The 25,396-nt window shown below is 40.9% G+C and overlaps 1 protein-coding gene across 7 annotated transcripts in view; it reads left to right on the top strand.

The window, feature by feature from the left end:
* SIPA1L1 (signal induced proliferation associated 1 like 1) overlaps positions 1-25,396 on the top strand; it is a 367,173-nt gene that overhangs the window by 174,865 nt on the left and 166,912 nt on the right. For all 7 annotated transcript variants that reach the window (XM_047079409.1, XM_047079413.1, XM_047079407.1 and 4 more), the window contains one exon: positions 9,212-9,270. The gene's annotated coding sequence lies outside the window, so the exon portion shown is untranslated. The remainder of the gene's footprint in view (positions 1-9,211; positions 9,271-25,396) is intronic.

The raw sequence follows: 25,396 nt of genomic DNA, 5'->3' as shown, positions 1-25,396 counted from the left end.
TCATTGCATTTTGCTTTATTGCACTTCGCAAGGTAGTGTGTTTTTTTTATAAATTGAAGATTTGTGACAGTTCTGTGTCCAGCAACTCTTTTGGCTCCATTTTCCAACAGCATGGGCTCACTTAGTATCTCCGTGTCACATTTTGGTAATTCCCACAATATTTCATACTGTTCCATTACTATTATATTTGTTATGGTGATCTGTGACCAGTGATCTTTGTAAGTGTAACCGTTGTAATTGTTTTGGGCCTCATGAATCCTGCCCATGAGATGGTGAACTTAACTGGTGAGGGTCGTGTGTGTTCTGACTGTTACTGACCAGCCCACACCCATCTCTTTCCCTCTCCTCTGGCCTCCCTTCCCTGAGACACAACGGTTTGAAATTAGGCTAATTAATAACCTGCAGTGGCCTCTAAGCATTGGAGTGAAAAAAAGAGTCATGTGTCTCTTGCTTCAAATGAAAAGCTAGAAAGATTAAACTTAGGAAGACCTGTGGAAAGCCAAGATAGGCTGAAAACTAGGCACCCTGTGCTGGAAAGCCAAGTTGTGACTGCAAAGGAAAAGTTCTTGAAGGAAATGAAAAGTGCTGCTCCAGTGAACACACGAATGATAAGGAAGTGAAACAGCCTTATTGTTGATATGGAGAAAGTTCTAGTGGTCTGCACAGAAGAAAATCAAACCAGCCACAGCATTCCCTTAAGTCAAAGCCTAATCCAGAGCAAGGCCCTGACCCATCAATTCTGTGAAGGCTGAGAGAGGTGAAGAAGCTGCAGAAGAAAAAAAGATTGAAGCTTTCAGAAATGGGTTCATAAGATTTAAGAAAAGAAACCATCTTAACATAAAAGTGCAAGGTGAGGCAGCAAGTGCTGATGTAGAGGCTGCAGCAAGTTCTCCCAGAGATCCAGCTAAGATGATTAAGGAAGGTGACAACACTTAGCAACACATTTTCCATGTAGACTCAACACCCTTCTATTGGAAGAAGATGCCATCTGGGACTTTCATAGCTAGAGAAGAAAAGTCAGTGCCTGGCCTCAAAGCTTCAAAGGCCAGGCTGACTCTCTTGGTAAGGACTAAGACAACTGGTGACTTTCATTGGAAGCCAGTGCTCGTGGACCGTTGTGAAATCCTAGGGCCCTTCAGAATGATGCTAAATTTACTCTGTCCATGTGCTCTAAATGGAACAACAAAGCCTAGATAATAGCATATCTGTTTACCACATGGTTTACAGAGTATTTTAAGCCCACTGATGAAACCTGCTTAGAGAAAAAGTTTCCTTTCAGAATATTACTGCTCATTGAGAGTACAAACCTGGAAATGTACAATCAGGTTAATGTTGGTTCCAGGTCTGCTGACACAACATGCATTCTGCAGTCTATGGGTTGAGGAGTAATTGTGACTTTCAAGTCTTACTATTTAAGAAATACATTTCATAAGGCCATAGTTGCCATAGATAGTGATTCCTCTGATGGATCTGAACAAAGTAAATTGAAAACCTTTTGGAAAGGATTTAACCATTCTAGATAGCATTAAGAATATTCGTGATTCATGGGAAGAGGTCATTATCAGAATATCAACATTAATAGGATGTTGGAAGTGGATTCCAACCCTCGTGGATGACTTTGAAAGGTTCGAGACTTCAGTGGAAGAAGTCACTGCAGATGTGGTGGAAATAGCAAGAGAATTAGAATTCGAAGTGGAGCCTAAAGGTGGGACTGAATTGCTTAATCTCAGAATAAAACTTCAATGGATGAGGAGTTGCTTCTTATGGATGAGCAAAGAAAGCGGTTTCATGAGATGGAATCTACTTCTGGTGAAGATGCTGTGAAGATTGTTGAAATGACAGCAGAGGATTTAGGATTAAACTTAGTTGATAAAGCAGCAGCTGGGTCTGAGAGCATAACTTGAATTTTTTTTTTTAATGTTTATTTTTGAGAGAGAAAGTGCACAATCGGGGAAGGGACAGAGAGAGGGGGACAGAGGTTCTGAAGTGGGCTCTGTGCTGACAGCAGTGAGCTGGCTAAAGTTGGATGCTCAACTGACTGAGCCACCCAGGTGCCCCTGAATAACTCCAGTTTTGAAAGATGTTCTGCTGTTGCTAAAATGCTATTAAACAGCACATGTGCTATAGAGAAATTATTCATGAAAGGAAGAGTCTATCAATGCAGCAGACTTCATTGTTGTCTTATTTTAAGAAGTTGTCACAGTCCCTCAAGCTTCAGCAGTCACCATCCTGGTCAGTAAGCAGCCATCAACATTGAGGCAAGACCCTGCACTAGCAAAATGATTACAACTTGCTGAAAGCTGAAATGGTAGTTAGCATTTTTCAATAAAGTATTTTTAATTAATGTATGTACATTTTTTTTTACATATAATGCAATTGCACACTATTTTAATAGACTACAGTGTAGTATAAACGTAACTTTATATGTGCCGGGAAACCAAAAAAATCATTTGACTTGTATTGCAATATTCACTTTATTGTGGTGGTCTGGAACTGAATCTGCAGTCTCTCCAAGGTATGCTTGTATCCATCTATCACCTACAAAATACATACATATATTAGAAAGCATGATATCTCTGATTTGAGTTCAACACCAGTGTACATCTATCTATATCTATTATCTACTGAAATATATATGAAAACTCATCTCTGATTTGAGTTCAACATCAGAGAGTTCATTCTGGCCTTTCTTCTTCCTTTCTTTGTTTTGTCTCTAGCCTCAGAGTATATAGTCAAGATAGTGGTCTCCAAAGATGCTAGGTTAGTTCTTTTCCTCTGCATTCCTGTAAGTGGTTATGTTGTGCATTTGTAATGCAGTCCATTTGTCACTGATTGTATTTAATTTTGAATTACCCCCACATACTGGTTGATTTTAATTATTTACTTTCTTGATTTTGTGAAACGTTACCATGGTTACAAATGTCAAAACTAGACACAAATGTATATTTGGAGACCTGTCACTCCTTCTCTATTCCTTGTATTACAGATGTTCTGGCTGCCATAGATTTCTTGTACTCCTCGGTGCCTTTGCACACACTGTCTCTCTACCTAGAATGATGCCGTTCTCCTCTTCCTCCCTTGACCATCTTTAATCATTCAAAACCCATTTCAGTTCTTACCTGCTGTGGAAAGACTTCCTTTCCTCACCCTTTCTCCCCACTCCTCCTCCATGATAATTCCTGTGAATCTCTAGCTCCATAGCACTTGTGAATATTGTGTAACTGTTATAACATTTAATTTAAGTTATTGACGCACAGGCTTGTCAGCTTCCTATGTATAAGGCTTGTGAGCTCCTTAAAGATGGGAACATTATCTTCGCATTTCCAGCGTCTAGTGCAGTTTCTCACACTTATCAATTATGCAGTAAATGCAGTACAGTGAATGGGTTTCACTTTTTTTTTCATTTATTTTTTTTTCTTTACTCCTTTGCTCTTTAGTTTCACTCATGATACAAGCCCATACAAAGAGAATGTGAATCCTTATAATGTGCCCATGGTCTTGTTGTCTATGGCAATTATGTATTCTCTCCCTTTCCCAATGTATTTGGGCACAACCCTGGTAAGTTAATGGCTTCCTCTCATCCCTGGGATGTTAAGTATCTAAGTTTTAGACATAGTATAGATGGGTAAGATGAAGTCAAGATACAGAAACTGTTTGAAGTATGCAGACCTAGAAAGTCAAGACTATTTCATCTGTCAGGTTTGCTTCTTCAGTTTCAAAAACTGGAAGAAATTGTACTGGAAACAAATCTATTCAACAGTGTTTTTTTTTTTTTTTAAGTTTTTTTTTTTTTAACGTTTATTTATTTTTGAGACAGAGAGAGACAGAGCATGAACGGGGGAGGGGCAGAGAGGGAGGGAGACACAGAATCGGAAGCAGGCTCCAGGCTCTGAACTGTCAGCCCAGAGCCCGACGCGGGGCTCGAACTCACGGACCGTGAGATCGTAACCTGAGCCGAAGTCGGACGCCTAACCGACTGAGCCACCCAGGCGCCCCTATTCAACAGTGTTTTAAGAGCCCTAGTTAGCTTTTAAAATGTCATTATTGTTGTCCAAAGGGCACCTTCCAAATTGTGTTTCTAAGCTGCTCACATGACTTTTATTCTGTGTATAGATTATTTAGCAGATTATATTAAAATGTGGGGCTTATTTCTGCCAATTTCTTCATCCACCATCTGTTACTTTCCTCTCTCCCTCTGGATTGCATTCCCTTCCAGCCACTCCTGTGTGTTCTGTCTCACAGCTCATTCTCCACAGCTCACCTGGGACTCAGAACAAAGGTTTGGTTGCTGGGCAGACATCATACTAGCTGAAGAGGGGCTCTAGGATCATGCGTCTTGAGGGCTCAAGGCTTGCTGTTGCATCAGAGTGGTTCGTGTCCAGGGAACCCAGGCTTTGAGAAAACATCCATTTATACTGTTACGGAAACTGGTCTGGATCACCCGGCAGAAGAACTGAGCGGCACTTGGAGATCTTGGAAGGAGGGAGGTTTATTTTACACGGGTGGGCCCAGAAGAAATCATTCTCCAGAGATCTGAGCCCAGAGCATCAACCGAGGGGACAATTTATAGTCTGTTACTTCCGCATCCCTCAGTAGTAGTAATTTGGCACCTGTGGCGAGCAGGGTAGGAAGGAAATCCCGGAAGGGGAGTCTTCTGACAAGAACTGGATTCCCTTATCAGTCCTGTGGGCCATCTTATAACAGATTTTTCCCTAACAACACTACTGGCCTGTAGTATATACTACTGGCCTTTATTCATTAAATAAATAAATAAATAAAAAGTAAAATATCTTATTTTCAAAAGTAAAATATCTAATTTTACTTAAAAAAAATTTTTTTTTAATGTTTACTTTTGAGAGAGAGAGAGAGAGAGAGAGAGAGAGACAGAGAGACAGCACGAGCGGGCGAGGGGCAGAGAGAGAGAAGGAGAAACAGAATCTGAAGCAGGCTCCAGACTCTGGGCTGTCAGTGCAGAGCCCGACCTGGGGCTTGAACCCACAAACCATGAGATCATGACTTGAGCTGAAGTCAGATGTTTAACTGACAGGCTCCTCAAAATATTTTACTTTTAAAATCACGTATAACACATATTAAGTAAATCTTAAGTGAGCACTTTGATGAATTTTCCCAAATTGAACATGATCATGAAACCACCGCGCAAATCAGGGAATCCAGTATTACCAGCCCACCAAAATTCCCTGTTCTACTCTGATAAGGTTTTGGGGTGATGATGGGTTCAGAGCTGATGGCCAAGAAAGAATTCTTGAGACGTCTTTGGTGCAAAACAAGGCGATTTAATGAAAGCACGGGGACAGTACCTGTGGGTAGAAAGTGCTGCACTGGGGTTGTGAAGAGTGACTGGTGATATACTGGAGTTGGGGGAGGTAAAGTCAAGAGGAAGTTTCTTAAGGGAATTTTCATATGCTAACGAAAACTCACAGGATACTGGACGCCTAGGTGTTGTAGCCTACGTGTTGTCAAGCTAAGGCTGTTTTTCCCTCTATCGAAGCATTAACGTTGCAGCAGTAGGGAGTTCTTGGATTTTAGGCTATTGATAAGATTGCCTTTTTTTTTTTTTTTTTTTGTAATTGCGCTAAGATATTAAGGGGCGCCTGGGTGGCGCAGTCGGTTAAGCGTCCGACTTCAGCCAGGTCACGATCTCGCGGTCCGTGAGTTCGAGCCCCGCGTCAGGCTCTGGGCTGATGGCTCAGAGCCTGGAGCCTGCTTCCGATTCTGTGTCTCCCTCTCTCTCTGCCCCTCCCCCGTTCATGCTCTGTCTCTCTCTGTCCCAAAAATAAAATAAACGTTGGAAAAAAAGATATTTGTAAACCGACAGAGACTCTTATCAGTTTAACCATTAGTTTTCTGTCCTTTCCTTTGTTCTTGGGCAGCCAGGAGTGCCTGAGGAATGTCACATGTATCTCACCTGGGGGTGATGCTCTGCTAGCTTGTGCTTTGCTCCCAGCTTGCCTAATGCTCCCTCATCACACCCCTTTCTGATCTCTTCTTACTCCTCTTCCCACCTCAGAGGTAACTATTATCCTGACTTACATAGGTGTACCTATTTTTGAACTTCATAAAATGTAATCATACACTGTATTCTCTCATGTGTCTGTCTTCTGTCTCAACATTACGTTTGTGAGATTCATCTGTGTTGTTGCATTAGCGATGGTTCATATATATTTATTACTGTATAGTAGGCAAAGTACAGCCTGTGGCTGGTTGCTTGTTTTTGTAAGTAAAGTTTTATTGGAACACCGCCATACCCATTCATTTACCTATTGCCTATCTGTGTAAATGCACTCCAAATGCAAAGTTGAGTAGTTGAAGCAGGGCACCCAGACTGTTGGTCTCAAAAGCCAAAAATATTTACTATGTTGCCCTTGCAGAAAAAGCTGACTGACCTCTGCTGTATAATATTTTGTTGTGTTTCCTTGTGGCTGTTTGTGTGTGGGCCCAGCTTCTCAGTGGCCATCTGCTGGAGGCCACCCTTTGGCCCTAGAGGCTACCTGTGGTTCTCTGCCTTCTGGCTCTCTCCAAACGCAATTCCAGACGTTTTTTGCTTCCTCAAGGCCAAGAGAAGGATCCCTCACTGTCCAGTCTTCTGAGACAGTCTTTTATAGCATAATCATGGGAGTAACATCCCATCAATGTTGCCATATTCTGTTGGTTAGAAGCAAGCTACAGATCACACCTACACTTAGGGATGGAGATTATACAAGGGTATGGATCATTGAAGGGTCAACTTAGGGTATATCCACTTCTTTCTTTCTGTCTGTCTCCTTATCTCCCTTCTCTCTACCCCTATTCCGAGACCAGCCAGAAATTCTGTCCTCCTTTTGTTTCTTTTTTTTTTTCTTTTCAGTGTTCTCTGTTTTTATTTAAATTTTTAATATTTTATCTATTTATTTATTTATTTATTTATTTGTTTATTTTTGTTTGTTTAGTTTTCTTATTTTTTTAAATTTACATCCATATTACTTAGCTTATAGTGCAATAATTTCAGGAATAGAATTCAGTGATTCATCACCTACATAAAACACCCAGCGCTCATCCCAACAAGTGCCCTCTTCAATGCTCCTTGCCCATTTAGCTTATCCCTCCCACCCACAACCCCTCCAGCAACCCTCAGTTTGTTCTCTGTATTTGTTTAAAAAATTTTTCAATGTTTATTTACTTTTGAGGGACAGCGAAAGACAGAGCATGAGTGGGGGAGGGGCAGAGAGAAAGGGAGGCACAGAATCCGAAGCAGGCTCCAGGTTCTGAGCTGTCAGCAACAGAGCCTGATGCAGGGCTCGAGCTCATGAACCCTAAGATCATGACCTGAGCCAAGTTTGGGTGCTTAACCAAATGAGCCACCCAGGCGCCCCTGTTCTCTGTATTTAAGAGTCTCTTTCGTTTTGTCCCCCTCCCTGTTTTTATGTTATTTGTGCTTCCCTTCCCTTATGTTCATCTGTTTTGTATCTTAAATTCCACATGAATGAAGTCATATATTTGTCTTTTTCTGACTAATTTCACTTAGCATAATACCCTCCAGTTCCATCCACGTAGTTGCAAGTGGCAAGATTTCATTCTTTTTGATTGCCGAGTAGTACTCCATTGTATATATATGCCACATCTTCTTTACCCATTCATCCATCGATGGACATTTGGGCTCTTTCCATACTTTGGCTACCGTTGATAGCACTGCTATACACATTGGGGTTCATTCCTATATCCTTTGGACACATGCCTAGTAGTGCAATTGCTGTGTCATAGGATAATTCTATTTTCAATTTCCTGAGGAGCCTTCATACTGTTTCACAGAGTGGCTGCACCAGTTGGCATTCCCTTGCACCTTTTCTTTTAATGGTGTTTTTATTTCTATGAACCTGAAGGTGATCATAATATGCCACCCCAAAATATGCTACTTTGGCGCAAGGATTATTTTGAGTGAAGGAAACTGAGCAATAGCAGATGCAGGAAGAGTTTTCTGTCGTTCCCCTGACAATGGGGCATAAATTTCCATTTGTCAAGGTGCATCCCGTCTCTGTACCTGGAAGAGGAGAACCCTTCTTACCACTGGAGAAACTTCAGTCTGTATAATCTTACTAAACAGTCCTATCTACCATACATTTCCTGGTCATCTTTCCAGTTTATCATCCTTAGGAGCCCAATCCCCCTTTCCCTGTTTAGTCACTTCTCCACAATTTATTGCCCGTTGTTAAAATGGTATTTAAGCCCCTGAGTCAGACTGCTTCTTTGGGTTTTAACTTTTTTTCTGTGACATCCCCATGCGTGTAGAAATATTAACATAAACCTTTTCTCCTGTTAATTTGTCCTTGTTAGTTTAATTAGCAGGCCTCTAGAAACTGAACATGAGAGGGTAGAGAAAAAAATTCCTCCCTACAAACTAGATGCCAACAACATGGCTGAATCTTACATACACTGAGGAAGGTGAAATTAGACATGGTATTTGTAGCTATCCTCAGCCCTGTCAGGGCACAGCATCCCGAGGAAACATCACAGCAGAGATCGACTTTTATGTTTTTAAGTTCTTCTTAATTAAGAGTGTGCTTTGCTCTATTGTTATTTGTCCTGAATAGAGAAATAGTTCTCATCTTTCATTTTCAAATATTCACAGCCTTTCCAGGGTTGTAGAGTCCCTAGTTGTGTGGGTGTGTTTCTTTAGCGTTCTGTGGTATGCTGAATATTCAAAGTGTTAATAAACACGCAGTATCAAATATTTGAATCCACTTTGTGTATTTTTTCTGAGAACTCTTCCCTCATGTCTCTGAGTTTAGAAATTTAGAAATTAATTGAAGCTGATTTATCTAACTTTAATTTGCAGTGATGTGAGTAGTGTTTTCTAAGGGGTAGACTACATGGTTTTTGAGATCCTTTTAATAATTCCGTTTTTGTTTCAGTTTTACAGACAGCAGTCCAAGGCAATATTAGTTGATTAAAATGTATTTAGCTTGTTTGACGATAGATGCAGATGATTTGAACTTGAAAATATTGAGAGATACTCTAATACTACAGATGTTTTCTCTGACTTCTAATTTAAATGCAGCTGCCTACTTGCAAAGGCTGGTTTGTCTCTTTCAGAAAAACGATGAAACTTTTTTTTTTTTTTTGCAACTATTTTATTTTAGTGAAATTTCTTTTGTACTTAGCTGTTGTTTTCCTGTTTTTGAACTGTTTTCTAACTATTTTATATTTTTCTTTTCAGGTTATTCATTATTAATGCGAATGATGTTTAAATTTCTGCAGCCATGACACAAGAATATAGTAAGTGCTATCCTGTACTTCCTATGACCTACCTGCTTTAAAATGAGTTGACTTTGTGCCTTTAAGTTGGAGCAGTGGAAATACAGAAACGTTTTTTTTTAATCTACTTTTCTCAAAGGGATCAATTCATTTGGTCGTCTGCTTTTTGAGTCTATAGCCATATATATAAGTTCCTAACGACAGTGATTAATTTCATCCTCAGACGAACACAGTATTGTTCAGGCTGTTCCCAGTAAATATCAGCAGAGCAGACATTAGGGTTGGATCCGTATCCTGCATCCCATTTATCTCCCGTGTAGGAGCTCCAGGGTAGGCCCCATTAGAGGCAGTCCCATCCCCGCCTTGTCCACGAGTGACTCCTCAGCCAGTGCTGGCTGTCACCTGGAGGGAAGGATGGTTTCAGGAACGGCCCAGTAATCCTGCCCTGGCAGATGAGACTCCTGGGCAGGTCTGCCAGGAACTTCTGGCAGAAGTCGTCTCCTACTTAAAACAGGGCTAGAGGAAGAGCCTGCCGCGCTCTCTCTCTCTCTTCCTCTGGACGTTGTTATGTGCTGGCATGAGATCTGCTGTGGCTGCAGCCTGAGCAAGAAGCCACACAGGGTGGAGGACAGAGAAGCAAGCCCCGAGGCCTCCAGAAGTCCAGGCCTTTGAGCCAGTGCATTTGCTTTTTGTTTAAGCCAGTTTACGTTGGGAGCCAAAACATCCTAAGTGATTCACTTAAGCTCCATTTTATTTTTAGGAATCCATTAGTTTCTCCCTGGGGAATGTGGGAGTAATTGCAAAGCAAGGCAAAATAATGCCATTAAATTAAACTGGCAGGGCGTGCTGGTGTTGACTGGCATCCTCGGGCGGCATCCTCTTCCCTCTCAACAGTTAACAGATAGAGTGATTTAGTATTCAAAGATGGGAGAATAAAATCTATCGCTTTCACTGTCTCTTTTCCCTCCGGAAGGTTTTGCCTTGTAATCAACCCACTTGGGCTGTGAACTCTGAAGAGGGTCTTGGTCTGCCCGCCTGAAACCAGCTCCTTGTGTAGGTGCATACTTGGCGGTGTGTGTCTTACAACCACCTGTGGTCAAATATCTGATTCCTTGTTTGAAAAGTTGATACTGGGGCGCCTGGGTGGCTCAGTCAGTTGGGCGTCCGACTTCAGCTCAGGTCATGATCTCATAGTCTGTGAGTTCGAGCCCCGCGTCGGGCTCTGTGCTGACAGCTCGGAACCTGGAGCCTGCTTCGGATTCTGTGTCTCCCTCTCTCTCTGACCCTCCCCTGCTCATGCTCTGTCTCTCTCTGTCTGAAAAATGAATAAAAACATTAAAAAAAAAAAAGTTGATGTGAATATTTCAGATATAAAAAAACAATAGCATCAGGAATAATACAACAAATACCCATATGTACTTTCCTACAGTACCCTGGAGAAATGGAATATTTGCCAATTCTGTGGTGCAGTTAAACATCCAGGGTAATGCGCCCTAACAGCAGCGCCTTTCTCTACCTCCAAGGAACCACTGTCCTGATTTTATTCTTTCTTTTTCTCATGCATTTTTGTCTGTGCCTTTATCACATTTGTGTAATACAACTTTTTGTATGCTTTTTAACTTCAGGTAAATGTAGATACTGTATGCATTTGTTCTTTAAAATCACAGAGGAGTTGAGAGTAAATTCAGGATCGTGGCAAGAGGCTACAGATTTGTTCTGAGACACTTGTCAAAAGATCTTTTATTACTAGATGTCCTAGTGATCTATAATAAATCAGAGACTTTAGGGGTGCCTGGATGGCTCAGTCGGTTAAGCGTCTGACTCTCGATTTTGGCTCAGGTCATGATCTCACGGTTTGTGAGTTCGAGCCCTGCATGGGGCTCTGCGCTGACAGTGGGGAGCCTGCTTGGGGTTCTCTCTCTCCCTTTCTCTCTGCCCCTCCTCGGCTCGCTCGCTCGCTCGCTCTCTCAAAATGAACGTTTAAAAAAAAATGTGTTAGACTTTAAATTGTGGAGTTTAATCAACATGTAGACAGCTTTTTATCTTGGTTTCTGTAATTTGGGGTTTGGTTTGCTGGTGAGTTCCTTTTCTTCACCTGCTTCTGCACCCCTGTGCCCCTCTGGCATGTGCGGGATCAACTGGGTCATGACTGGGCTTTTCAGAGTATATTGGTTGCTTCTTTATTTAAGTAGCTCTAATCATCCCGCGGTCCGAGTGCGTGCTTTTGGCCACCTTAGGTAAATGTGCATTTTCCTGCCATCGTGCCTGCTGAGTTTACTTCTGTGCTTTCTGAACTGTTGGTTCGTTTGTTGTACTGGTGGCAGCAGTTCTGGGAGAGGCACCCACACCTATGAACAGGTTGGGAAGCACGGTATGTACTTTGCAACATAGTACCGCAGTCACTTGTTCTGTCTCGTTCTTTCCTTTGGTGTCCCAACTGGAGTCTTAGAGATCATTTTGTAGCATGCTTGTCTGAAATACATCTTCGGTCATTTAACTTCTGCAGTCAAATAACTCTTTCTTTTGCTCTTGGAGAATTCATATTACCCCTTATTCTTGTTTGGAATGTGGCCTCCACAGAACTGAATAGTCACTTCCATTCAGAGATCATTAATCCTTTCAATTTGAGGGCATAATTACTGATAAAGTGTCAGAGGAAGATTTATGACCATCAGAAGAGAATTTCTCCCCCCTCCTCCACCCCAGGACGTTATTTTTGTTTAAATGTTTAACACGTGGGGGGAAAAAAAGTAAGCTCAAAAGATATTTTCTCCTTAATTCATGTATGTTGTATACATGTTACAGAAAGGAAAACAGTAACATCTTTTGTTGAAATAAAATCGGAGGTTTGTGTGCTAGGTGCGTGCGTTTTTCTGTTGTCAAAAGAATGGGTCCTTCTTTTAATTTTATTTAAATGTAACTATCTATAGCTTTTTTTTTCCTTCCAGTGTGGGCCCAGGATCTTAAATTAAAATGTTGCCAATGTGAGAAGATTATAGCCATCAATGGAAACACCCAATCAATGAGGGCCCTTGTAAAAAGAGCTACTCTTCTACTGGAAGACCAGATTTCAAGATAGTGCGCCATATTGTATGTTATGCCAAATATAAACACAATAAATGTGAGATATTTAAAATATAATCTTATAGTATGTTTTTTAAAATATTTATTTAGTTTTGAGAGAGAGAGAGAGAGCAGGGAAGGGGGCAGAGAGAGAGAGGGAGACAGAGAATCCCAAGCAGGCTCTGCACTGTTGGTGCAGTGCCCAATGTAGGGCTTGAACCCCGGGAACCCTGAGATCATGCCCTGAGTCGAAACCAGGGGTCTAATGCTTTAATTGGCTGAGCCACCCAGGTGCCCCCGATAGTGTTTTATATGCATTTTCTTATTTTAAGAATTTAGTGTTACAGTGCTTTTTAAGGGAAGAACACTGTTGAAATTTTTCTTTGAGAAATCAGTACTGTGAACTGATGTTTTTGGTCGTGTGTGTGTGAGTGTGTGTGTGTGCGCGTGTGTGTGTGTGTGTGTGTGTGTGCGCGCGTATGTAATGACATCTTATTTGTTTTTTTTATATAAAGGGATTTGTAGACTTGGCTTGATTTTATACCTCAAAATGAAATGGTGCCTTTGTGGGGGATGGTCCACGGGGCTGAGAGAACTGCTAGACAGTGAGTCAGACGTGTAATTGGGTCTTGCTCTCCGCACCCTTGTTGACTTGAAAGCACTGGCCATAGACCATTTAGTCTGGGAAAGCAATACATGAATCATCTAAATTGGCACAAATTATTTGGAATGCTACTAAATGTTTTCTGCTCTTTATTCTGATTGAGGGAATGAGAAAGGGAGACTTGTTCTTTGAGTTTGAAAGTCCTCTAGAGGATACATATACATTTATGGAAGCAGATTTCTTTCCTAGGTAGAATGGAAGGCAGTTGAATATTTGACATTTGTATGACAGTTTCAATTTTGTGGGTTTGTTTTAGAATATTCCTCCAAGCTCTATATATCCTTACCTTTATGAAGAAGGTGGTGAACTGTTGCCTGTTAGGAAGGGGAATCCGGGGGTGCTGTCTTGCTGTCTGAAGCCTCAGCTTAACCTCCACAGCACAACTGGGGTAAGGGGAGAATCCTGCAAGTTTATGTTGTGTTTATTTTGTTTCCTCCTAACTTGTCCCACTCATCAGTATCTCGCATATTTAGGATGGAATTTTGTTCTCCTTTTCTTCCCTTTCTCAAAATGAAGGGTCAGTAGACTTGTTGAGACCTATTAGGCATCTGGCAATGGAAGTGGGTGAAAACCATTTTTTTATCTTCACTAGATAATAAGTGTACTTTGTTTCAGTGTATTTTATAGCAAAAACTTTAAAATAATCATATTTGTTTTAAAGTAGAGGACATTTATGAGTCATTTAGGTTAAAGATAAAATGAAGACTTTCTTTATATAGAAGGTAAGCCTTTAATTAGTTCTTTTTGTCGTTGGGGGTGGGAGTTTCTCTGACGATACATTAGGGGTCTTGCCCAGCACTTTCTGTCTTACGTATCTGCTCTGAAGAGAAAAAGAAGCAGATTTTTCTAATCTATAGCAAAAAGACAAGATTTTTGACTTGTAATGTGCGTTGACTTTGATACATGGATAAATCTTCATTTTTGTTTTGGAATATATGTGAGTGGGCATCTCATAAGAATGCATCTTTTGACAGGAAGTAGAAGAAAGCCATAGCTCACCATGTAATTTTGTATTTTGCAGGCGTAACTACTGTTTTGTGTCTGTGGCCAGTGTGTACAAGCATGTGAGTCAGATTGTTTTTGTTCATCTAGGGCATTGCTCTCTGTTAGACATTGCCACATTCATTTTGGGGTTGTTGAAAATCAGGTGTTCAAATTATAAAATTATTGTCAGCACTTCTACTGAATTAAGTTGATAGATTTTAGAATGAGTTTCCAAGAAACTGGTAAAGTATTTCATGAATCCCCTTGACAAAATTATGTATTATGTGGTTAGTGCAGCTTTTTCCCCTAATACAAATCACAGAAACCTTTGTATAGCGATTTAGGTTATGTTTATGAAGAGTGCCCCTTCTAAGAACTGTGATTCTGTTTGTCTCAGGGACTTGTTTATGACCCAATTAACCTTTCACGTCATCTCTTTTTACAATTAGGAGCCAAGAGACCATGCCTCAGTACCAAATACAAATCAGCCAACCCTATTGCCTTTGGTTTGCATATTGTATAAATAATTGGGTCATTAGCCAATACCTAAACAGAGGGGCATGAAAAGTATATCTCTGGTGGGAATTTAACATCACTTGATGGCTTCTAGATTACTTTGTGTAAATTATTTCTTCCATGGCAGTCAGTACCTCTTGTTTAATGGGTGTAGTGATTTGTAAGACCTCAGTTAGGAATTCCAAAGTTCTTAATGAGTGTAAAACTGCCTAAAGGAGTTGTATGTTTGATTCTGTCCTATCTCCCTCAGGAGCAAATGCCTTCTAACTTGGTGCAAACGAAATCTCAGTTTTCTGAGTGAATGCTAATCCCTGATGAAAACTTCCCATCTCTCTCTATCTCTCTCTCTTTTTTTTCTTCTCAGATCAATTAAATAGAATTAGTCTGCTCTGTGGGTTAGGGGCCCCTTCTCTAATCTGGAGAGCTCTGCTAACCCGTGTGGAAAGGTAGACCAGCTGTTTCTATTTCTGTCTGGATATTTGACCCCATCCCTAAAATTTGATAATGTGCCCACTGTACTTCATGAAGGCCTCAGGTAAAGAGGGAGTTGCCAGAAGGTAGCCACACTCTGCAAATGAATGGAGCTTATTGCTTGTAAAGATGTAGGCCAGGGCCCAGCATTAATTGCTGCTATAATTTGATTCTTTCATTGTATTTTGATGATGTTTTGGAATAACATCCTTTCAGTTGTATTTGTCCAAAGCATCAAAAAATCTTTCTTTCTTTCTTTCTTTCTTTCTTTCTTTCTTTCTTTCTTTCTTTCTTTCTTTCTTTCTTTCTTCTCTCTCTCTCTCTCTCTCTCTCTCTCTCTCTCTCTCTCCTATGTATTTAAGTCATCTCTACGCCCAGGGTGGGGCTTGAACTCATGACCCTGAGATCAAGAGTCACATGCTCCTCCGACTGAGCCAGCCTGGCGCCCCAAGAAAATCTCTTTTAATTCTGTCTCCCAGCACATTTAAAAAAAAAAAAAATACTGTTAAGACTCTTAAATATAGAGCACAAACCGAGGGTCTCTGGAGGGGTTGTGGGTGGGAGGATGGGCTAAATGGGCAAGGGGCATTAAGGAGGACATCCCGTTGGGATGAGCACTGTGTTATATGTAGGGCATGAATCACTGGAATCTACTCCTGAAATCATTATTGTACTATATGTTAACTGGGATGTAAATTAAAAAAAAAGAATACCTTTCATAAAAATAATACATACTTGCGAAAATGTAAAAAACAGATAAACATAAAGATGAAAATGAGAACCATCTAGAATTTTACTATCTAGAAGTAGCTGTTATTGACATTGGTGAATAATGTGTTCTCCTAGAACACAGAGTACACCATTAAAGCGGGGATAAAACCCTTATTGATGAAGGACTGACGGAAGGTTGTGGCACGCAGACACTCTTGCATACCTATATATGGTATGTGTCAAATCTATTGTCATCTAAACTGCAGCAAGTATTTATTTCTACAGGTTGTCACCATTTCGTCATAGGATACGGAGACAGCATCTTTAAAGAGAAGCTGGAACAGCCCTACTGGTTACCTTTCGTTACCATTGATTTTTAGGGAGAGATTTTCATGAGCAGGGCGTGCTTTTCTCTGTAGGTGGGAGTTTTTGTGTTGTTGTTTTTTTCTAAGTGAAGGAGTATTTGAAATAAGCTGCAAATAAGCTTCTACTCTTTATAGAAAGAGTAGAAGAATGGTATGCTTTTAAAAGAAATATATTCTGCCCCCCTGATGGAAAGGAGAGAAAAGTCGAACAACCAAAGGCTGTGTGTGGTAATGCCTCAAAGATAACTGAATGTCATAGTCTGTCCTGGGCTTTCTTTGTTTCATGTGGCATATCTGTCTCCTGGCACATCCCCGAGTGCTGTGCCTCTTCTCTCTGCCCCCTCCTGTCCCGTGACAGCTTCACACAACTTAGCAGCTCCACATTGCAGAAGTTTGGAGTTCTGCACTGACTCAGACCTTTGATTGTCCCACTTCCTGGTTCAGTTTACGATAACTTGGGTTATTGTCTGGTTTTCAGATCATCGCACCACAAACACTCCAGCAACAGACATCTCCCTGGATCTGAAAGTATTTGTCCTCTGTGGTGTCGTGATAGTTTCTGAGCATTTGCTTGCTGTCCTCGCTCAAAATAACTTGGTATGCCACAGCCCTCTCAGCGTCCAATGGGCTGCTTTAAGCGTCCTTAACTGAGGCATTCTCCATGAGCAGTGATGCGCTTCAACCAGTTGGCCAGTAACGACCCCCACAGTTTCTTGTCCTGAGGCCACTGTGGTGTAAACAGAGCAAGTGATGAGAGCTTTGTCCTCTAGTCTCTCTTCCAAGTAAAGAGTGTAGGAGTTGTTTGAAAGGAAGTCTGCGTTTTGTGGTATCATTCAGTTTTGGCGTTGTGTCTGTTTAAATTTTAGCCTGGAATTCTTCGGGAGACTCCACCCCTGGAAGAAAGTGAGGATTTTAAAAAGAATGTTAATGCCGAAGCTGCTCATGTTCGTAAAAACATAGGACCTTCGTTGAATATTCTTTGTTACACAGCAGCAGCTTACTGGGTTTCACTTTTGCCATTGTGGTGCCTTCCACTGAGAGACTGGTTGGAATTTAATTAGGCAAATATTGCCAAGTTTTTGATTATTTGATAAGTTTGTGTTACTGGAAAGCACTCAAACTTTGATTTGTTGGTCTCACAATGTGTTTTTAGTTGTAAGCATCAAATTGAGATCTTTGTATTTCAGTGGTTGAAGAGAGCAGATTTTAATTTGTCGCCAAGAGTCATTAATAAGTAATAATTTATTTTGCTACCTGCTTTACCTGTGAAACATTTGGATTTTACACGATGATGTTCAATAGTTCTGAACCTTGTCTTTTTATCTACAATGTTGGGATAGACAAAGACAGCTTGATGGATTTTTTTGTTTTTAGGCAAGATTACAATTAATCTCTTTTTGGAAGGGATTTGGATAAGTCATTTTCAGTGGGTCTCCCAGTCCTCTTCTCGGTTCCTTACAGAGGGCTGCCTTTTTCCTTCTCCACCTTTCTCCTTTAACTTCTTTCTCCTTTTCCGATGAGATGGGGTTGGGGGAGAGGGTAGCGGTAGACAGGTTTGACTTCTCTAAGTGGAGGGTGAGCAGAAAACTGAGTTCAGGTAAAGAATGAAGTGCTGGACCTGACCTGGGAAAAAAGTTAAAGAGGAAAGAGCTTGGGTGAGAAGTGTGTGGTCTTCAAAAGTAAAACACTAAGGGGAAATTGGGAAATTGCTAACTCTGCCATTACTCTGTCAACTGTTTTTTTCTGTGACTTCAGCTGCACCAGATAGCCACTGTCTCCCGACCAAAGTCTGGGGACCACTTTTGAGCAGTAGTTAACTTGTCAATGTTCTCTTCCTCCCCATAGTAGATGCTCAGTTAACAGAAAGTGTGACTGACTTCCTGACTTAACCACAGGAAAAAAGATAGGCTTACTTGTTCCTTAAAATAACCAGCCCAGTTTGCTATCAGATGAGTCCCTCCTTCATTAATTTTGTGAGGAAGATAGGATAATAGGTGGAACACTTAAAAAAAAAAATTATACACTAGGGTCTCTCTTATTTTCTCAAGGGGAATGAAAAGTATGAGAAGCTATTCAGGTTTCAAGATAAGAGGGCACACTGTTGTCTAGCTCCCGGAGAGGTGATTTCCAACCATTCTTACATTTCATTTCTGTCCCATCAATTGGTTGAATTAAAATTGTATCCTGAAATGTCGTCACATTCTTTGAGATTCATGGAGTCCCCTAGAGGTGGTGTGAAACCACAGCTCAGAATCACTCCTTGGGGATATAATCCCTTGTCCAGAAAGGCAGTTTAATCTCTCAGGTCTGGAGGAATGTGATCTGGATGCTTGAATGTTTCTCTTCTGCCTTTTCTAGTTTGTTACTTCAGATCTCTGTCCTTACCACCACGACTTTAAACTTGATTGTCAAGTTCACTTTCTTCTTAATGGTATAAAATAGAGGCAGAGCCATGGTACTTTTTGGGAAGAATTTGTGTCTGTCTTCTGCTATTTCTGGATACAAAAGGCAAAGTAGACCCATTCTTACAGGTTTCGGCGCTTAAAAAACAGGGACAACAAAGATGAACGGGAAAGGAGGGAAGGAATTGGGGGAGGGAGGAAGGAAGAAAGGGCCAGCAAGAAGGCAAGAGTCTGGTTTCTTTCCTTTTTCTTTTTTTTTTCCTTTTGAGAGAGAGAGGCGAGGGAGGGGCACAGAGAGAGTTGGAGGGAGAGAGACTCGTAATCAGGCTCCATGCTGTCAGCACCGAGACTGACGTGGGGCTTGGACTCAGGAACCCTGAGATCATGAACAGAGCTGAAACTAACAGTGACACTTGAACGCTTGAGCCAGCCGGGTGCCCCAAGAGTCTGGTTTCTTAAGCAGTTACTGTTTTTCTTTTACAGACCCCCCCACCCCCCCTCTTTTTTTTTTTTTTTTTGACATGTTTATTGAATGTAGTGTACCACTCACTGCAGTCATGGGGGTTTCAAATCTGGGAGAACACTGTTATCCATAAAATAGTTTCTTAGTTACTGTTTCTCAGATGTTTTTTAGCACAAGAGAAGACACAGTTATTTCAGATTATTTCAAATTTGTTAGTCGTTTTCCTCCAACGGCACAGGACAACATTGTTTTTCTGTGACCTTTAAAAAGGCCACGGGGTCTGTTAGATGCTGGGATGCTCCCTGTAACCCTGTCTAGATTCGGCCCACATTCCCAAATGAGATAATGGATGCAAAAATGCTCTCTAGTAAACTGTAAAGTATCATAAGTAGAAGTATTACAAATAGTATCATCTGTAGTCTTTACTATTATTCTCTGCTAGAGTGGGTGACTCTCAATACTCTGTTTAGTTCATGACCTCCATCTGAGAACTGACTGCTTTCGACAACCTGTTTCCAGGGAATAGCTGTTTCTTGATTATGCCATTTTTTATCTGCTTGGACCTTTTGCAGAAGTAAATGATTTGCATATTGAACAAAAGTTGTAGCATATATTGCATTAAAATGCGTTTCTGACATTTCATAATATTTACAAATACAGGGGTCACTGCCCCTCATATGCGGCAATAATGGTGTATTGGCAATGACCCTAAAGTTCCTGGCCACGTGAAAAATACCTTGCTTTTGTAATTACTGTTTCAGAGTCTCAGCCACACTGCTTGTTCAGCAGGGGGACTGCTTCTCTGGCAGATGGGCTTGTAGCCTCTGTTGAGCTTCTATGTAGAATATTGCTGTTTTGATTTAACTCTTCGCCCTCAGGCTTTTTAATTTGTACACATCCATGTGAAAGACTGTTCCGAGAGATGTGTGGCCTGGTCTACAGCAGGTATAACTTGCAAGGAGAATTAGGAGGGGGAGAAAGACATTTCCTTCCTCTCTCTCCCAGAGTGACTGGAAAGCAGAACCATTTTTGTCTGTTTCAAGTCCTCAAGCCCCTATGGGGGAAGAGATGCTGCTCCTGCAGATACGGTCCCAACAAGTGCCTCCTTCAGTGGGACGATGCCATGTCACATTTGCAAGCAGGACTGAGCGTGCTTCTGCACTGGCAGTGGCTGCCTCATCAGAAATGCTTCCTTGGATTTCACAGTAAACCTGTACTGACTCTGCGGGAGCTCTAAAACCCTGTCCCGGAGATTTGACATTCGTGGTAGCTTGCTGATCGTTTACACGGACAAGCCACTTGGACTTATTTCAGAACACTACTTGCTTGCTATCAGCGGCTTGTTCCTCTGAAGGGAGGAGATGGGCTAGTTATTGCACGTATTCTAAGACTGCCTGATTAGAGGGACATTTCTTGCTTACGTTGTATTTTCTTTCCTTTCCAATATACAGACCTTCCTCAACTTCGGATGGGTTCCATCCCAAGAAACCCATCCTAAGTTGAAAAGAGTGTAAGTCAAAAGTGCATTTAATACACCTAGCCTACTGAACATCAGAGCTCAGCCTAGCCTACCTTACGTGTGCTCAGAACACTTGCATTAGCCTCAAGTTGGATGAAATCATCCCACATAAAGCCTGTTAACCAGAAAGTGTTTAATATCTCGTGCAGATTGTTAAACAGTGTATTGAGAGTGAAAAACAATGGCTGTCAGTGTCCTTGTTGCTTACCCTTCGGATCGTGTGGCAGACCAGGAGCTGTGGCTGGCTGTCACTGCCCAGCATCACGAGTGAGGATCTTAACACGCATCACTAGTGGGGAAAAAGATCAAAATTGAAAATTCCAAGTACACTTTCTGTTGCTTCCACACGGTCGTAAAGTCGGAAAATCATTAAGTTGGACCATCATCCTAAGTTGGGGACTATCGAAATCAAATCAAATATATCGAAATCAAATTCTATGAAATGCTGTGATAAAGTGGAGTCCTAGAATTTGCTTTTAGGAATTTTGGATTGTTTAAAGCTCAGTATTGTAGCTAGGCTAGCAAAAAAGTTCTCCTTTATCTTGGAAGTGATGTCTTGGCTGAATAAGAAAAAGAAGGGTAAGTAAGGTTGCAGTGGAAACACTTGGTTTACCTGATGAAAACATTTGAACTCTTATTAGCACAGAAGTCTCCTCCTTCAAAAGAGATGATATTTAAACTTAATTATTTAGGCATTTTAAGTTGTTTGAAATCAGGGCAAAATCAAGAGTACCCAAACCTACAGTGAAAAGAAAGTCCCAAGTTGTAGCTTCCACATCAATCAGACATATTTACACTGCAAGGAAGAAATTTCCTGTCTCCACCTCTAGTAAGTATATATAATCCTCTACTGCATCTGAGGTGAATGAGCTCTTCTACTGGGCCATTTATTAAATGTTAAGTTCAATCCATTGGTGAGTAAATGAACCTAGAGACCATGGTCCATATTTAGAGTGTTTGGCTAACCTAAGAATTCTCAACGTTTGTTAGTCTGTGATCTCTCCACTTTAAGGAAATACAGGCCTAACTGCATAGTTATTTGTTAAAAGTAGCAAAACAAATCACTTACAGGGCAGGAAACAGATGGGTCGTTGCATACTTCTTTCTCTAAAAGATAATCTATGTTGACACCCTGTGTATTTCATTCAAACAAGAGGTCCCAGTCCTTTGCCAGATTCTCTCTTACTGCTTCAGGCGAGCAGGATAGCCACTGGAAGAGCATTCCTCAAGGTTCTCCTTTCCATACCTTTTCTATCGGATGGCACAGAGGGATTCTGTATACCTGGGACCAGCAGTGGTTGCCTGACTCCTGGGGTAGGAGAGACAGAGGAGCCAAAGGCAGCTTCAGGGCTGGCCTCCTTCCCAGCACCCCACCTCCTTCATTTTTCCATTCTCCATGCTTCCCTCCCTGCTCTGTGACATCCTGCTCCTCTCCACAGGTGACCTCTTCACCCCCTCCATCCCATGGTCCGCTTGCCTTTGAGATGTTGATTCTTAGTCGTGTCATTCTGTCTCTCCCTTCTCATCCCTTCTTTGCCTGTGAACAGCCTTCAGCTCTTTTCTCTGTCCTGCACAGATCTTCCCACCTGTCTCGGGTCTCTCTCATGCTGTCCTGTCTCCAACATGGGGAAGACCAGCATGGGGGAGGGGAGGGTTACCTCATCACTCTCTTATACCTTTCGCCCTTAAGTTTTTTGTTTTTTATTTTTTGAGATATGATATACATGCAATAAAATGCGTCAATCTTAAGTGTTAAGATTTAGGTTGTTTCTAGTTTGGGCTACTATGAATAAGGCTGCTGTAAGCAACCTTAGGAAGTCATTTTGTGGACATATATTTTCATTTCTCTTGAAAAAATACCTAGGAGTAGAATTGTTAGATCATAAAGTACATGTATGTGTTTTACTGTATAAGAAATTACCAAACTCTTTTTCCAAAGTGGTTGTGCCATTTTCTACCAGCAATTTATGAGGTTCTAGTTGCTTCACGTTCTTATCAGCATTTGGTGTTGTCAGGTTTCATTTTGTTTTGTTTTTAATTTTAGCCCTTTCTGGTGGGGTAAGAGTGAAACGGTGTCTCGCTATGATTTTAGTTTGTTTTTTACTGAAGTCTTAATGATTTGGGGTATCTTTATATATCTTTTTCATGTGCTTCTTGGCCATTTATGTATCTTTTTTTTTTTGTGGCAGAGTATCTTTTCAAGGCTTGATTGTTTTTCCAAATTATTATTGAATAATCTTTTAATTCTTGATATATAAGATTTCAAATATACATTAAAATACATATTCTATATTTAAGATATATATTTAAACACAGACACATACATGGTGCCTCTTGATGAGAAGGTTTTGTTTTAAACTTAGGCTTGGTCAGTGCTTTACTGTATGTTATCTAAGAAATCCCTGCCTGGCGTGCCTGGGTGGCTCAGTCGGTTGAGTGTCTGACTTTGGCTCAGGTCATGATCTGGCGGTTCGAGCCCCACGTCAGGCTCTGTGCTGACAGCTCAGAGCTTGGAGCCTGTTTCGGATTCTGTGTCTCCCTCTCTCTCTGCCTCTCCCCCACTTGCTCTCTCTCTCTCTCTCTCTCAAAAATAAATAAATGTTAAAAAAAACTTTTAAAGAGTAAAATAAAATTCTAAAAAAAAAAAAAAAAGAAAGAAAGAAATCCCTGCCTGTCCAGTTTTGGGAATATATTTTCCAATGTTTACTTAAAGGTACTTTATGGTTTCATCTTTTACATTTAGCTTGATAACCTAACTTTAATTTTGTGTGTGTATGTGTGAAATAAGGCAATTATTGAGGTGACTTTTTTTTCTTATGCATGTCTAGTACTATTTATTAAAAGACATTTTTATTAACTGAGCTGGTGTCTTGGTTGAAAATCAGTTGACCGTATATTTATGAGTTCATTCCTGGACTCTCTTCTGTCCCATTGGTCTGTTGTCTGTTCTTCTGCCAATTTTATGCTGCTGTCTTGAGTACTAGAGCTTTATAATTTTGAAATCAAATAATGAAGTCTTCCAACTTTGTTCTTATTTTTATAATTGTTTTGACTATTACAGATTGTTTGCATTTTCATGTAAATTTTAGAATCATCTTGCCTTTTTTATCCCCCCATAAAAATACTAGATTTGTAATCTCTATACCCAACGTGAGGCTCAAATTCATGACCCTGAGATCAAAAGTCACATGCTGTACCATTTGAGTCAGCTAGGCTCCCCTATAAAGCTTGCTAGATTTTGATTGGGATTTCATTGAACCTAATTTTCGATTTGTGGAGAATAGACATTTGGGTGATGCTCACTCTTCTCGTCCATAAACCTCTCCACTTAATTTCTCTCCGCAACATTTGGCAGTTTTCAGTAGAGAAGTTTCTCACACCTGTTAGGTGTGTGAGATTTTTTTATGCTTCTGTAAATGATCTTTTAAAATTTCATTTCTTAATTGTTTACTTACTATTTGTATATTGACCTGCAAACCTCCTAAATCACTTGCTAGTTTTAATAGTGTGTGTGTGTGTGTGTGTGTGTGTGTGTGTTGTATGGGATTATTGGTTGACATAGATCATGTAGATGTTTAAATAATGATGGTTGTACTTTTTCCTTTCCCATCTTTATACCTTTTTGAAGATTCATACTATTCACCAAGATTTGTTTTTCTTGGCCTTACTGAACTGGCTTAGAACTTTCAGTATAAGACTAACCAGAAGGGATGAGACTGAAATCTTTGCCTTATTTGTGATTTCAGGAAAAAAGTATTCAGTGTTTCCCTGCTCCGTTTATACCTAATTTTTTTACACAGTGGCTTTTGCTCTTCACTCCTGTAATTCTTTAATCTCCTTACTTCCAAGTATACAGAGCTAAGCCAAATGTTCCTGGGCTTTCCTTTGTTTGTGACATTTGTGCTACATTATCCTCATTCTTCTCTTTCTTTTCTGCCTCATCTCCCCGAAAGTTACCTCCTCCTTTTCTTTTTCTTCTTCATTCTCTCACCTCCATGGAAATACCTTCTTCTCTTTCACTGGCTTTCTTCTTATTATTCATTTCTTCTTCTTTTTAAGTTTATTTATTTTGTGAGAGAGGGACAGAGAGAGAGGGAGAGAGAGAATCCCAAGCAGGCTCCCATCTATCAGCACAGAGCCCGACGTGGGGCTTGATCTCACAAACCGTGAGATCGTGACCTGAGCTGAAATCAGGAGTAGGATACTTAACCAACTGAGCCACACAGGCTCCCTTGTTCATTTACTCTTATAGCACATATTTATGGATCAGGCGCTCTGTGGTCCAGTGTGCTGGTATCTGGCATCGTACAGGTTGATAAGGCCTGGTCTCTGTCCCCAAAGAGCTCACCCCAAAGCATGGGAAGTGCTTTGAAAGAGCGGATGGCTCCTTGGAATCCCTTGGCGGGGGTGGACATCTCACCTGGTCTAGGGGGCAGAGGGAAAGCCTTCTGGGCAGGGGCCTGCACTGCCTCTGCCCTCTGCATGCGCAGTTACCCAAGATCAGAGGTGGCGCTCCTTTTATTCCTCTGCATGTGGTCATACCTGTTCTCAGTCATTTCCAAGCCATCCCTGAGCAGTTTCCACATCCAGCCAGAAACACAGGTGTTGGGATCACTGTGGTGCTTAGCCCTTTGTGTCCTCTGTGGTTTTCTGTGAAGAGCTAGCCTAATAGTTCTTTAGCACTTGATGGTAGTAACTTGTTTGTCTTTTCAGGGACTCTACAGAATTTTATATGCATCAGAAATGATGTTTTTGAATAAACGAGCTCCTTGAAAACTATTGTTTTTTTCTTTGTGCCCTGTATTTTATTACTAGATAGATTTTTAAATTAGTTGAATTATGAAAATGACTTGGGAACATATTAATTTTCCAAGATAATTTTTGTGTTGGAATGTTCCCGTGAGGGCTCTTTTCCCTCCAAGCTACTGGACAGTAGTAAGTAGCTTTCTGGCTTTCTGGCTTGTTGCTGTTGGAAGAGCAGACTCATGT

The sequence above is a fragment of the Lynx rufus genome, unplaced genomic scaffold (assembly GCF_022079265.1).
Source record: "Lynx rufus isolate CCGP_SWC_20201006 ecotype Redwood Valley unplaced genomic scaffold, mLynRuf1.p SCAF_17, whole genome shotgun sequence".
NCBI lineage: Eukaryota > Metazoa > Chordata > Mammalia > Carnivora > Felidae > Lynx > Lynx rufus.
This window is presented reverse-complemented; position numbering and strand designations above follow the sequence as displayed.